The sequence below is a fragment of the Saccopteryx bilineata genome, chromosome 6 (genome assembly GCF_036850765.1).
Source record: "Saccopteryx bilineata isolate mSacBil1 chromosome 6, mSacBil1_pri_phased_curated, whole genome shotgun sequence".
Lineage (NCBI taxonomy): Eukaryota > Metazoa > Chordata > Mammalia > Chiroptera > Emballonuridae > Saccopteryx > Saccopteryx bilineata.
Window position 1 is genome coordinate 191,518,869 of NC_089495.1, and position 16,185 is coordinate 191,535,053.

General features: G+C 44.9%; 1 long non-coding RNA gene across 1 annotated transcript; it reads left to right on the top strand.

Annotated features, from left to right (window-relative positions):
* Window positions 1–11,364: 11,364 nt before the first annotated feature.
* LOC136309196 (uncharacterized) lies at window positions 11,365–15,740 on the top strand. The gene is made up of 4 exons (XR_010726258.1): window positions 11,365–11,444; window positions 12,898–13,037; window positions 15,011–15,240; window positions 15,565–15,740. It is a non-coding gene; the product is annotated as an uncharacterized lncRNA (long non-coding RNA).
* Window positions 15,741–16,185: the final 445 nt, after the last annotated feature.

Below are 16,185 nucleotides of genomic sequence, written 5' to 3' on the forward strand. Positions count from 1 at the left end.
ATGTACCAGAGTCTGGAGGACAGACAAGAACTAACCAGGTCAACCTCTATGCAGCCCATTTATACACATTCTTATTTTAAAAAGGACTCTGACCCTGGCTGGTTGGCTCGGTGATAGAGCATCAGCCCAGCATATGGATATCCTGGGTCTGATTCCTGGTAAGGCACACAGAAGTGACCATCTGCTTCTCCATCCCTCTTCCTTCTCACTCTCTCTCTCTCTCTCTCTCTCTCTTTCTCTCTCTCTCTTCCTCTCCTGCAGCCAATTGGTTTAAACACACTGGCCCTGGGCTCTGAGGATGGCTCCCCGGAGCCTCAGCCTCAGGTGCTAAAAATAGCTCAGGTGTGAGCATGGCCCCAGATGGGTAGAGCATCGGCTCCAGACGGGGGCTGCTGGGTGGATCCCAGTCGGGGTGCATGCAGGAGTCTGTTTCTCTATCTCCCCTCCTCTCACTTGGAAAAAAAAGACAAGAAAAAGAAAGGACTCAAAAAACACCACCAGATGGCTGGTCACAATCCCATCCTGGAGCTATCAGAGGAGTCCTTTCCAGGTGCCTTGGTCTACCTGCCACAGCACTGAAAGCAACAGCACCTGAGTGAGCACTGTGCTCTGTGTGTTTCATGATCATCTCCTTGGGTCCCCACAGCAACCTCTCAAGGTAGGTCCTCTCATTGCTCAGCTACTTGTGGAAACTGAGGCTCAGGGAGGTGAGAGGTCTAGAAGGCTGAGATTGAACCCCAGCCACCTCATTTTTCAAGCCATACACTTAACCACGGCACTATGTCAATGCTTGAGATTCTGATGCTGCCTCCATGTTACCAAACATACAATTATCTGCAGATGTGTCTGGGCGCAAAAATTTGTATTTGTGTTCTTTGTTAATCTTTTCTTAATTTGGGGGTTATTATAGATTCACAAACGTTGGAAGAAATAAGCAGAGAAATCCCAGGAATGCTCCTCCCCTCGGTTCCCCCCAATGATAACGTCTGGTAAAACTACTGTATAATGTCACAACCAGGATGTTGACATGGGCACAGCCAAGGGACAGAACATTTCCATCATCACCAGGATTCCTCATGCTGCCCTTTCAGAGCCAAACCTCTTTCCCACTCCCAACTCTGTCCCTGACCTCTGGCAACCACTAAATCTACATTTCTATAATTGTGAGTTTAAGAACATTATATAAATGGAATTATATGGGATTGACATTTTTACTCAGCATACTTCCCTAAAGATTCATCCAAACTGTGGTGTGCGTCAATATTTGGTTCCTCTCTATTGCTGCGTAGCATTCCAAGGGGTGGATGTGCCAGTTTCTTTATTCACTATTAAAGGGCGTCTGAGGTACTTCCAGGTTTTGCCTGTTATGAATCAAAACTGCTCTGAACATTTGTGTACAGGTTTTTGTGTGAACATAAGTTTCCATTTCTACGTCCAGGAGTGAAATTTCTGGGTCATATGGTAGTTTTTAAGAAATTGCCTAACTGTTTTCCAGAACTTGTACCATTTTACATTCCCACTAGGAATGTATGAGTGATCCAGTTTCTCCGATCTTCACCAGAACTTCGGGTTCTCAGAAGTTTGGTTTTTTTTTGGTTTTAGTCATTCTGATAGGTGTACAGTAATAACTCATTGTGGTTTTAATTTGCATTTCCTTAATAGTTGATGACATTGAGCCTCTTTTCGTGTGCTTACTTCCATCTGTGCATCCTCTTCAGTGTAACGTCTGTTCTGGCTCTTTGCTCATTTTCTGAGTGGGTATTTGTAAGTGCTGAGTTTTGAGAGTTCTTGATACATTCTAGATACTAGCCTTGTGTCAGACATGTTGTTTGCAAATACTTTCTCCAGGTTTGTAGCTTGTCTTTCATCCTGTGCAAGGGCCTTTCGCCAAGCGAAAGGTTTTAGTTTGGATGAGGCACAACTTACCAGTTTTTCCTTTTATGAATCGTGCTTTTGGTGTTCAAGCCTAATAATTCTTTGCCTACCCTTAGATCACGAAGATTGATTTTCTTATAACTATAAAACACTTATGGAAATGTGTTATAGTTTTATGTTTTACATTTAAGTTATGATTCATCTTGAGTTAATTTTTATATAAGATGTGAGGTCCCCCTCCCATAGATGTATAATTAATGCAGCCCAATTTATGGTAAAGGTTATCCTTCTTCCATCGAATTGCTTTTTACCTTGTCAAAAACCAGCTGGGCATATCTATGCGGGTCTATTTCTGGGTCTTCTCGTCTATTCCATTGATTTATGTCTGTCCCTCTGCCAACACTACATTGTTTTGATTAGTGTATAGTAAATCTTAACATTAGATAGAATGATTCCTCCTGATTTGTAGAAAACAGTACGTCATATTTAACTCATTGATAAGCGGAGTGGCAAAGCTCTGTTCTTCAACTTATTCATTTAAAAAGAAGAAGAACTGAGGCAGAGATGGCCAAGGGTCCACCACAGACTCATGCACCTGAAGTGTAGAGTTGTAGATAAGTAGCTGCTCGGTCAGGCAATTACCCAATTGCCTTTGCGTCTGGGTGGAAACATGTGACTAGTTCTGGAATGTGGGGATACATGTATACATGTCACTTTGGGCATGTGGGTGCCTCTCCACCATCTCGCCTGTCCTTGGCTAGACGTTGATTGATGCCCGGGGTGACCTCAGAAACGACCAGTTGAAGATAGCAGAGCCCCTGTCAGAGTGACAGTGTAGAGCAGAGCTCCCCCTCCCTGTGGCCGTCCCAATGACCAAAAATGCCTGCATTTACAAATGAAATAACACTATTAAAATTTAAAAGTAAAAACAAAAAAATACAATTTATCAAAATATCCATCCATGTACAACTGAAACCATTTCACGTACACTGCGGGCATATTCACAGTTGGAGAAATGTATAGTCTACTCCGAACCCTGTTAGATGCTTACCCACGCGCCTCCTTCTACAGCTAGCAAAACGGAGGCCCAGAGAGGGCAGGGAGTTGCCCAAGGTCACATATTAAATCCAGGGCTGAACCCAGGTAATTCCACTAGTTAAGTATAACTTACTTCCATGAACCTTTGATTCCTTCTCTTAAAGGATGGACAAGCCTGAGCATGTGTCACTACAGACTCCAAATGGACGATTATAAAGACAAATCATAATTAATAATTCCTTATGGGACAGGTCAGAGAGCTTCCGGGGCAGGGTGGCGCCTCTGAGCGCTGTTTTTGGAGAGAGGTAATTTTAAGACTTCCCGCCTTTCATGGGGTGTGGGGGGAGCAAATTAAAATAAGCCTAATAAACATGGTCGTGCAGCTGTAGCCCATGGAAAGAAGCTCTCACCTCCAGAAGCTGTTCAGCCTTTATGATGTGGGGTTTGTCTGCGTGCTGAGGTTCAAGAAAAAATAACAAGACCAGGAGGGATTTATGGCGAAAAATAACATCAACAACAATAATCCCTTGTGGAACTGAGTGGGTCAGTTCCTTGTGGTTGCTGAACTGAGTGGGTCAAAAGGCATCAGAAATAGCAACCTTGGAGGAGGGGGGAGGGGGCAGCCCAGAGCCCCGGTGTCAGACTCATAGACCCCAGTGCAAGCCTGCTGCTCTTCCACGGGACAGCTGGCAGTCCATAGCCATCGATTTTGCCACTCTGTGCCTCACCACCACTATGAAATGCGGATAATAACACTACATACTATCAAGTGCTGTTTGAAACTATTGTCTCCCAAAAAGCACAGTCTCTCCAAAAGACTTGTGTCCACCCAGGTGGGAATCTGTGCCTTGGTCACCACGCCCCATATCGCCCAGCTCCACTGTGGACCACAGGATCCCCGGGTTCAGCTTGACAGGTTAAGCTTCTACGATTAATTGCAGCAAAGTTAAGTTGCTGACTTGCCAGCCACTTCCTGCCCTGGGCTATAGTGGGGCCAAGCAAAGGAGGGAGAACAAAGGCTTTTGTTTGCCCAGCCTCCGAGGAGGGAGAGAAACAGGGACTCCTGCCTGATCCTGTGGAAGCCCCCAGAGCTGTCTGCTCAGGCTTGGAGCCAGAGGAGGCAAGTCAGAACAGCCAAGTGGGGGACCCAGAGCCCAGGGGTGGGAAGTGATGCTGGGAGAAATGTTCATCTGTCCACCCATCCATTTATTCATTGATCACCCATCCATTCATCCATCTAGTATCTATCCATCTGCTCCACAAGCACATACTGAGTATTATGGGGGGCCAGACCAAAAGTTGGACATGGGAAACAGCTGTGAATAAAGTCCCTGTCCTCAAGAAGCTGGTATTCTAGGCAGGAAGATGGGCAATAAACAACTATATAAAAATTTAATATAATGACAGAGGCTGAGAAGTGCTAGACAGAAAAATAAATCAAGGTAGGAAATCAAGGTGAATGCAGGGCTACCGGCCATGGAGTAGTCAAGGAAGGCAAGAAAGAAGTAACGGCCTGATGTGGTAAGGGACGAGCAAATGCAAAGGCCCTGAGGCAGGATTGAGATTGACCTGTTGGATAAGAACCTAGAGGCCAATCAAGCCATCATGAAGGGAGTAAAGAGGTTGGAGGGGAATCAGAGGGTTAGACTGGAAGGACCCTGGGAGCAGGGAGTCCCATGTCCAGCTCTGGTTCTGTGTAGCTAGAAGATTGTTCCTTTCCCTCTCCACACTCAGAGTTCCCATGTTTGTAAGGAAAGCCTAGGTGGGATTGTTCTTTCCCATCTGGGGATCTGTCATGTAAAAAAGGTGGCCTTGCTATTGCCTTGGGATCTGGAAGAACAGGGTCTAGACTGCAAGGGTAAAGGATATAGGCTCTGGAATCAAGGCATGTATTCTCTTTCAGCCTCAGTGTTCTCAGTCGTAAAATGGGAATAATAACAATGGCATAGTGCAGGGAAAGCGTCTATTCCTGGCACCTCCCCGAGCCGCTATTATATAATTAGGTAAGACAGTGACTGTCCCTCCAACTCAGAGGTGAAGAGTGTGAAGCCCTCAGATGCCCCTCTGTGATACTGCTGGCCTTGGCTGGCAGAGCAAGGCTGCCCCAAGCCTTGCAGGCTGGGTCTCCAATGCTCAGTTCTAATCAAGAGGAGATTGCTGGAGAGGTTAGATAAAGCCCTTTGAGCAGCTCAGAGGCCTCCACCCTGGTCAGGCAGCTCAGCATCAGCACAAAGCTCCCCTGGGGGCAAGGAGCAGAGGTTCCCATCTGGCTACACCATGTCTAGTGCTCTGGCCTTGGGCTGTCCTTTTCCATCTCTGGGCCTCAGTTTTCGAGTCAGAAGCATTGCTTGGGTTCTTATCCCACTTTATCTGATCCATTCCAACCTCAGGGCCTTTGCACTTGCTGAGTTGGCCACCTGGTATGCTCTTTCCAAAGCCAGCTCCTTTTCCTCCTTCAGGGCTCAGCTCAAATGTCACCTCAGAAAGGCCATCCCTGACCACCTAGTCCAATATAACCTATGTCTCCATTCATTTTTTGTCTTTACACCTGGTTTACTTATCTTCAGAACACTCCTTAACACTCTGAAATTATCTGCTCATTTCTTTGTTTAATTCTTTATTGCTTGATTCCTCCAATAATGTCAGTTCCACAAGGAAAGAGACTGCCTATCTTACCTATCTTTAGGAGCTAGTATATAGTAGATGCTCAGTAAATATTTGATGAATGAGTAAAGAAGATTTAATGATTCCTTTATTTTTTCTCTTAATAGTTCTCCCACTTAAAATTAATTTTAATTATTACATTATTGTACTCTTCAAATTTTTCTTTATTGTTAAGCTTACGGTTAAAATTCCCCTTGACCTCCATCCTGGACACTCCCCAAGGTGGCCATGTAACAGATTTGGCCTATATTCTTCTATTTCTGTGCACTTATATACATAGAAATGCATAACACTGTTGTTGACACTGCGTGTGTAATTTTATACAAGGTGGATCAGATAGGGCTCAGACTTGCAAGTGACATACACAACTCTGAGTCATTGGGATTGTTAAATTTTATATGTCAGCTTAGCTAGGCTATGTTGCCCAGTTCCACTAGTCTATTGCCATGAAGGTATTCTTAGCTAGTCTATGTTGCCATGAAGGTATTCTGTGGACGTGATTAACATCTACACTCAGCTGATTTTAAATACAGGAAATTATCCCTGATGATGTGGGTGGGCCTCATCAAATCAGTTGAAGGCTTTGAGAGCAAAAACAGGTTTCTGGGGAAGAAATTCTGCCTCAAGACTGTTCCATAGAAATTCTGCTTAAATTTTCAGCCTGCTGGCCTGCCTTACAGAATTCAGACTTGCCAGCTTCAACACTGCATTAACCAATTCCTAAAAATATATAAATATAAATAAATATATCTTATTGGTTTTGTTTCACTGGAGAACCTTGGCTGAGACAGCAATCAAAACAGACAAGCAATCTATTAAAAGTACTTGGGGAGGGGGGAGGAAAGGACAATAAATTTAATGGACAAAAAATGGCAAAGATTTGAGAGGCATTTTACAAAAGGATATACCAAATGACCAACAAACATGCACAGGTGCTTAATATTACTGATCATCAGTGCAAATGAAAACCACGTGGGATACCACTATGCACCCTGTAGGGTGGCTAAAAGGAAAAGATGGAAAATACCCCAAGTTGATGGGGAGATAATCCAGGAGAAGCTCTCATACATGACCGGTAGGAATGCAAAATGATGCAGGCACTTCGGAAAACTGGCAATTTCTAATAAAGGGAGACAAGTCCTTACCGTATGACCCAGCAATAGGTCTATACTTAATAGTAATGCAGACAGATGTTCACGAAAACACATGTATAAGAATTCATAGCAGCCCTATTTCAGAAATAGCCCCTAACTAGAAAGTACCACATACCCATCATTCGGGGATCCCACGAATGAACTGAGTCAGATTCAGTCAACGGACTATGGCCCAGAAATGAGGATGAGTGACATGAGACCCCATGGAATACTGTTTGATTCCATTTCTGTCAAGTATAGGAATAGACACACTACCTATGGTTGGTTACCCTTGGGGAAGTCGTGACTGGAAGAGGACGACCCAAGGGGAGCCTCTGGGGGACTGGAATGTTCTGTTTCTCTATGTGGGGCTGGTTACACAGTGTGCTCACTTATTTGCCAAGTTATCATTTACGACCTGTTCATTTTTCTGTATGTATGCTGCACTTAAGTGAAAAGTTCAAATTAAAATAGGGAACTTGGGGAGCTTGGGAGAGTTAGAGAACCAGGTTTCAAGATCAGCAGAGACAGTGCCCTAAATCATACCACAGAACTGGGTCAGGGAAGACACCTCTGCTGCCACTGGACCAGCCCTGCTTCCAAGTCTGGGGAGGTGTGTCTGATTAGGGGAGTCTGGGTCATCTGACCAACCAACCACTAGCTGCAAGGGAGGCTGGAAAGAGGGAGCATCTGGCAGGTCAACATCTGTGCTAGAGGTAGGCATGCCCTGCCTCAAAACATAGGCAGACCTGAGACCACTGCAAGAAAAGTTTAACTTTTCCCAATCAATGAATATTTTGGTTGTCTCCAATACCCACCTTCACACACACTACTTGTGCCTGATGCTTCTCTAAGGGAGGCACCAAACAATGCAATTGTGAGTTCTAGAAAATACGAATTCATAGCTTTACTGGACACTGTAACATTGTCTTCCTAAGAGGCTGTTCCAATGTACATTCCCTGTGAGTGTGGCCGTTGGCCCACAGCCTCCTGAACATTTTACATTATCAGTCGTTTACTTTGTCAACCTGAGGAGTGGTAGACAAATGATTTCTGAATCATTTCTTAACTTTGCATTTGCCTGGTGGCCAGCAAGGTTGGCCACCTTGCATGTTCATTTGCCATATATAGCTCATTTTCAGTAAACTGCCTGTTGCCATCTACTACCCTCTTATGCCAGTAGGCTGGGGATTTCTTTTATATATAATTATTGTTCTACAGGGATTTTTTTTATATATTATGGAAATAAATCATTGGTCTACATTTATGTTGCAAATATTTTACCCAGGTTGTCATTTGTCTTTTAACTTTAGAGTGACTCCACGCTGTTCCCCCAGGCTCACGCCTTTTCTGAGACGGGGGAAATAGACGTTGAGGGGAAGGGGGCAGGACAAAGGGGAAAGGGGATCTTTCTGACCTTACTCCATTTTGTTCCCACTAGCCCTGAGTACATTTTGTAATATCTCTACCAGTCATCCTTTCATTTCCTTGTTCTTGTCACCAATAGAAAATACAATAATAGTATTAGAGCCCCAGCCATAGGACTTCTTAACTTTCACTTTAGGGGTTGTTGTGTTTGTTTGTTTTTTTCAAGTAAGAAGTTTACAGAAGTTGGTATGGAGAAGAGACCCTTGGCACTCTCAGTGTCCCTGATGAGGAATCAGCCAGGTTGAGTATCCTTCATGGGTGTCATTCATGTACTGACCTTGTGAATAAAGGAATTAGATTAATTCCAGGAATATGAAAATTCTTTCATTCAGATGATCCAGGCTCCACTAATCAGAAGCTGCCCAGAGTGGGCAAATGGGTGAATGATATAAAGGGCATGTGGTGAGCAAATGAACTGGAGGTAAAACCCAATGATGGTTGAAATTACCCTTGAAAATCCTTTGTTGACACTCATAAAAGGGCAAGAGAACATAATTTGGTGACTACAAATACATGTATAATGCACAAAGTCGGGGGTTGGCAAACTAGAGCCTTTGGACCAAATCTGGCCATCTACCTGTCTTTGTAAATAAAGTTTTATTAGCATACAGCCACACCTATTAGTTTCAGATTGTCTGTGGTTGAAAGAAAAGAGTTGAGTAGTTGCAATAGAAACCATATGACCCATAAAGCCAAAAATATTTATTATCTGGTCTTTTCAAGTTTGTTGACCCCTGAACTAAGTAGCAAAGACATAATGAAGTTAAAATTTTACTGTATAAAATTTACTTTCTATTACAAATAAGAAGATGGAAAAAATGATTTAAAAAATATTTGTCACCTGGCCTGTGGTGGCACAATGATAAAGTGTCAACCTAAAACACTGAGGTTGCTGGTTCAAAACCCTGGGCTTGCCCGGTCAAGGCACGTACACCAAGCAATGAACAACTAAATGAAGCAGCCATGAGTTGATACTTCTCACTCCCTCCCTCTCCTCCCCCTTACTCTCTCTGTCAAATCAACAAATAAAATCTTTAAATAAATAAATATATATATATATTTGTCCAACCATGTATGGCTGAATCTTTCTAAGCTAAATGCATATAAAGTGCATAGCATAGTTAAGAGTAGGACTTTGGGTCCAGATATTTAATTTTTTAAAAATTCCGCGGCTACCTAGCTCAGTCCTCTCAGCAAGTTACTTTACAGCCCTCAACCTCCATTTTCTCATCTGTAAAATGACAGCACTGACCTCATAGAGCTGGCTGTGTGGGTATTAAGTGAGTAAAGACGACTCTCAGAACAGTGCCTGCCTGGCACATAGTGAGTGCTATATAATTACTTGTTATTATCATCATTGCTGCACACAGACAGGTCTAGATCGGTGCCAAGACTAGACTACTTCCCAGCCATAGGACCATGAGCACATGACTCCCTCTCCCCGAGCCTCAGTCTCCCCATCCATAAATAGCATCATAATGGTTTCCATCACCTGGAATTGCTGTAAGGGCTGTGCTTTGTTTAGCATCTGGCACACAGTAGGCATTCAACACATGTTAGCTGTTATTGCCACTGTTCTCATTACTCTTACTTCCTTTCTGACCCCAAAGCCTTCTCACTGTCTGGAATTCAGCCCTCCTCCTGCTGTGAAAGGCAGGTCATGACTCTGGACCCGCTGTGTACCAGCACCGACTGTTTCCACCCAGTGGTTGTTTACTTAACTGTCCCCTTAAGTAACTCTCTTGCCATCAAAGGGCTGTTTACAAACCCCATAATTAGCTTTCCTGGAACAACAAATAAACATAAACTTAATTAGGCGTATTTCTCCTGGCTCAAGGCACAGCAATCTGAAGGCTTGGGCACCGCAGCCACCAATTAAATAAACACTTGTGGGATGTATGGATGAATAGATATGTAGAGGAATACATTGATGGATGGATGGATGGATGGATGGATGGATGGATGGATGGATGGATGGATGGATGGATGATGGGTGAATAGAAGGGCTAGATAGGAAAATGGAAGGAAGGATGGATAAACATTTGGATGGTGAATAGGTGAGTGGATATAGATGGCTAAATGAATGGAAGGATGGCTGGGTAAGTGAGTGGATGGATAGATGAATGGATGGGTGGGTGGAAGTTAGTGGAATGCTGGAGGGAGAGGACAATGGGAACTGAAGTTCTAGGCTCTTTCTGACATCTGGGCCCTGCCCTGCTCGTTGAAGTCCCATGTTACCACCCAGTAGAAGTGATTCCAGCCTTGCAGTGTCAGAAATAATCCTGGGTTTGAACTCAGCCCCTGCCACATCCTAGCTTTGTGACCCAAGGCAAATCCTGTTACCCTCTGGGCCTTAGTCTCCTGTGTAAAACAAATGTCAGTAACCATCCCCACTTCACAGTGTTACGGGCAGGGTTCATGGGTTAAGTGCCCAGACCACGTGCCCTGCCCCTATGTGTAAATTCCCTTTCAGTGGCTGTTGGTGGACTGTCCAGACCCTGTGTTTAGATTCACCTCATACAGGGGCCAAGGAGCAGCTTGTGCTGATGGCAAGGCCATCTCACAGGGAGGCTGTCCCCAGAAGAGAAGGGCTGGTTCCCACTGCGAGGACACCACACTAACACAGAACCCAGGACTTGAATACCTCCCTGCCCAGCTCCCTGAATCCCAGCCTCAGCACCACCACTCAGGTCTCTGGATCTGGGGCTGAGATTGGAGGCTTGCCACCCAGACTGACTAGCTTCAAATCCCCTCTCCCGCTTACCAGCTGGTACCTGGCGCTAGTTACTAACCACTCTGTGCCTTGGGAAAATAAGAGTCCCTACCCCATAAGATTACTGTGAGGGTTGAATGAGTTAATACAATAAGAGGTTTAGTACAGTGCCTGGCACATGGTAAGCATGGCTAGTTACTATTATTATTGCATTATCATAATAATAGTAATTATCAGATATTATTATTGCTATTATTACCTTTCCCATTACTCCTTTAGCCTTCTGGCCAGAGGACTTGGATATTTCCTGAAAGGCAATGGCTCTCAGGCTGGGCTTGAAGGAACAGGAAGGGTTCCAGGAGAAGGGCTCGCGGACCAAGGCACAGGGTGGGAGAGCTCCCCTGGGAGCGAGGCGCTGGAGCGTCCCTGGCCGGAGGGAGGTGTGACTTCCAGTGGAAGAGGCTGGGCGGGGTGAGGTGAGTCAGTGTTTGGCTCAGCCAGGCCCTAGCAGAGCTGTTTCCCATCAAGCAGCCGGGTGGGGCGGCTGCGGCTCCCTCTGGCCAGGGGTGAGGGTCCGAGTCAGCCCCAGTCAGGTAAGTGGAGGAGGATGTGGGGCTTTCCCACCTGCACCATGAAGCCTGTGTGAGCAGGGCAGGGCCACCTCCCACAGCCGGCATGTGGGCAGAGGCCTCTGCACCAGGTATAGCCTGGGTGCTGCCTGCCTCTGCAGCTGACCCTGGGCCCCCAGTCCAGAGTGGGGCCTGGGAGCCTCCCCTGAGCCTGAGACATGGGGCAGGGCCCAGGACCATAGCCAAGAGCCTTTCCTAAGGGAAGAAGAGAGCTTTGGGATCCAATGAGATCTGGGAAGCCAGGGAAAGCCTCCAGGGATGATATGAATCAAAGTCTGAAAGGGGTGAGGAAGTGAGCAGTAGGTGATATCTGGGGAAGGTATCCTTGCAAAGGGAATAGCAGGTGCAAAGGCCCAGAGGTGGAGGCCTGGAGTTTCATAGCAACACTAGGAGGATATCATGGCCAGAGCCAAGAGTGGGAGAGTGGGGGAGATAAGGGCAGGCAGTGCTGGTTGAGGGCTGGGAGCACCTTGTGCTTCCTTGTGGGCAATGGGGAAGACTTCAGCTCTTATTCTGAGCAAGGTGGAGCCTGTAAGGTTCTGAGCAGGGGACGGACAGGATGTGACTTAGGCTCTAACGAGATCCCTCTGGCTGCTGTGGAGAATGGATGGGGTGGGGTGGGGGGTATAGTACAGAAGCCAGGAGACCGGGAACTAATGCAATAGTCCAGGTGAGTGCGGAAGGGGGTTGGGCCAGGGTTGGGGCAGTGTAGGTGGAGAGGAAAGGGCACAGCTTGAGCAAAGGCACAGTACAAGCCCTTCCTGGGGACCTACTATGTGTGAGCCCTGTACAGGAACAGTGGATACAGAAATCATGACGGCTGAGCCTTTGCTTTCAGTCCAGGAAACAGGAGGCAATTTCGGTGTGACTGGTGCTCAATGCAAAGTATGCATGGAGGGAAGGCACCTACTCTGCCCCAGGCCCTGGGCACAGACTTTCTCTGTAGTTATTCACTTGTAAGCTAGGAACTATCATGAACTCCCATTTGCAGATGAGGAAACTGAGGCCCTCCTGGGGAGGTTAAGCAGGATGCCCCCAAATTAAGAGCCCAGTAAGCAGCTAGGTAGGTTTCACACCAGAGTCTGAAGGACAGCAGGACTAGGCCTACCCGACTACTCCGGTCGCCTAATGGGCCTGTGCAATCCAGGAGGGTTTCCTGCAGAAGTGAGACTTGGCCTGGGACGCAGGGCTGGGCAGGATTCTGCAGGGCACAGAGAGGGCATTCTAGGCCTATATGGCATGGACCAAGGCCTGGAGATGAGACCTATCCTCTTAGTCAGTGCCTCCCAAGCCTCGCTTACAAGTCCTCCTTAAATCCATTCATACTTTTTATTAAGTAAATTGATGTTTTTGTTTGCTTTGTTGGGGGTTTTGTTGTTGTTGTTGTTGTTTTTAAATTTTTATTTATTCATTTTAGAGAAGAGAGAGAGAGAGAAAGAAAGGGGGGAGGAGCAGGAAGCATCAACTCCCATATATGCCTTGACCGGGCAGGCCCAGGGTTTTGAACCGGCAACCTCAGCATTCCAGGTCGACGCTTTATCCACTGTGCCACCACAGGTCAGGCTGTTTTTTTTTAATGAAAGCATAGTTGATACACAATATTATATCAGTTTCGAGTACACAGCACCGGCATTCCACATTTACATACCTTAGGAAGGGATCACCACAATAAGTCTAGCAACCATCTGTCACAGCACAAAGTTACTCTATTATTGACCATATTCCCTACGTTGTACATTGTATCCCCATGACTTCTTTACTTTAGAATTGGCAGTTTGTGCCCTTGTTTCCCTTCACCATCCCCCCCCCAATTTCCTCCCCTCTGGCCACCATCCGCTTGTTCTCTGTATCCATGAATCTGTTTCTGTTTTGTTTTGTTTTGTTCATTTGTTTTGATTTTTAGTTTCCGCATATAAGCGAAATGAGACCACATTTATCCTTCACTGTCTGATTTATTTCACTCAGCGTAATACCCTCTAGGACCACCCATGTGTCACAAATGGCAAGATTTCACTTTCTGGGGCTGAATAACATTCCATTGTATATATGTGCCACATCTTCTTTATTCATTTGTCCATCAGTGGGCGCCTAGGTGGCTTCCAGATCTTGGCTATTGTAAATAATGCTGCTATGAACATAGGGGTGCATATCTTTTTTAAAAAATTTTTTCTATTAGGAGGCCCTATAATTAAATTTAAAAGTCAGATTGAAACCTAGGATAAAGAATTCTGCAATACTTCAAATAGATTAAAAAATTAGTTTCATGATGTAAACACACACACACACATACACACACAGATCAATAAGAAAAAAATAATCATCCTGATGGAAAAGAAAACCCAAATGGCCAAAAAATATGCTCAATTTCCCAGATAAGAAGATAAATACAGATTGAAAACAATAGTAAGATTTCACTCCACAACTATCACATAAGCAAAAATGGACAAGACTAGTGATACCAAGATTTGAAAAGAATATGAGAAAGTTGTCTTTTATTCTTTGCTGTCAGAGAACGAACTGGCTCAGTCATTTTGTAGAACAAAGTGGCAATCTCTGGTGATGCTGAGTGATAGCTAGCCCACAGCCTATGACTCACAAATGCTGCTGATAGGTATGTATTCCTGAGAAAGAATCTCTCATATGTGCAAGAATGTTCACTGGTTCGTTGTTTGTAATAAACAGGTGACCACCGTTCAGTTTACTGGTAGATCTGTGAAATTTTTACACACTTGTACAATAGATAGTATAAAACAGTTAAATCAACCACAGCTAAACAAAGGTGAATCAGAGTAAAATACTACTGAATAAAAATACCAAGTTGCAGAAGAATACATAAAATATAGTATTGTGTATAAAAAGCTTAAAAATACTAGTACTCTTTAGATTTGCGGGGTGCTTATCTTTTCAAATTGTTGTTTAGAATAGCTACCCAGAAGTGGAATTGCTGCGTCACATGGCCGTTCTATTTTTTATCTTTTGAGGAACCTCCATACTGTTTTCCATAGTGGTTGCATGCTTGGTTGGTTTTATAAAAATAATTTACTAAGGTAAAATTCACACAACATCAAATTAATCATTTTAACGTGAACAAGTCAGTGGTATTTGAAATATTCACGATGTTGTGCAATCACCACCTCTAACTAGCTGGAAAACATTTTCGTCACCCCAAAAGGAGACCCTGTGCTCATTAAGCAGTTGCTGCCTGTTCCCCATCACCCGCCCCCGACCCCAGCCCCTGGCAACCACCAATCTGCTTTCTGTTTCTACAGATTTTTTAATTTTTCTACTCTGCATATTTCATAGAGACGGAAGCATACAATACAATAGGCACCCTTCTGTGCCTGAATTCTCTCACTTATCATCATGTTTTGGAGTTTCATTTCAGTTGTAGCATATGTCAGTAAAATTTTTTGTTTTGTTTTTTAAAGAAAAGTTGTATTACTACCAGAAATAGAAATTAAGTGTTCATTTTTACAGATGGGAAGTAACCTTAAAGACAATGATCACAGAGCAATGTGATTAAATTCCAGCTGGTGTCTGTGACCTGCTCTGCCTCGCAAAGGGCCAGGAGCAAGCGTTGGAGAGATGCTGAAGGCCTGCCAGTCCCCGCGGGAGGCTTTCTCCGTGGGCTCGTCAGAAGACTCAAAGAGAACTCAGAGGGAGGAACATCCTCCTCAGTGCCACCTGTTATCTAACTCATCGTGTGGCAGCAGCTTCTGAGATTTCCAGGGTAGACGTGGGCTGTGTGTGGTCCCCGAGGGTGAGTCTCCCCAGTGCCTTTGTGGGTGGATCACAAGGAAGGGCCAAAAATGGGGTGAGCCACTGCCCCAGCCCAGATATAATCCACAAAATTCCATGCTAATCGACGTCTCTCCTTTTCCAACCCTTTTTGCGTCCATTAGGCAGCACAGGTGACACCTGGGTCCATTTCTGTACTCTTGATTCTATTCTCCTGGTGTATTTGCCCATTTTTATGCCAGGACCACACTGTTTTATTTTCTATTCCTTTGTCAAATAGTCTAATGTCTGGACAAACAAGTCCTCTGATCTGCTTTCTCTAAGGATTTTGGTTCTCCTTTTTCAGAATTGTCTTGGCTAGTTTCATATATGGACCCTTTCCTGTGACTTTGGAACATACCCTTTTAATAACAGACAGGCCTGGAGATGTTAAGTGACAGACCAAAAGTCACAAAGGGTTTCAAGCTTCATGGACCGTTCCCAAGACTCTGAGGAACCCAGCGCAGTGTCAGAGTGGATATGAAGCAGTCATGCTGGGGGGGAGGGAGTGGTCTTTCCATGGCCCCCAAACCCCCCACCATCCAGGTGGGTCACAACAATGAATCTGCTTGTCCAAATCCTTGAATGCCCTGAAAAATAGCAGCTTGCCACATTCCCCTCTATGTACTATTTACAAACTTTTCCTTTAAGTCAGTTTAATTTTTTTTTTTACTTAGATTTAGTTTTCAAGGAAACATCTAATCCCTGCTTTAAATAAGAAACCAGTATTAAGGGTGAGGCATTGGCTGGTGGTGCCCTTCCCATCTCCCCTCCCACAGACCAAATTCCAGCTGCCAGCACCTGCCATTTACCGCCGGGCTCTGCCCACCTGTGGGAGCTAAAGAGCTGGAAATTAGCATGCCAGGAAGCGCCCTCAACCAAGATGGCAGGAGCGGGTGCAGACAGTCCCCAGCTTCCTCGTCCCTCC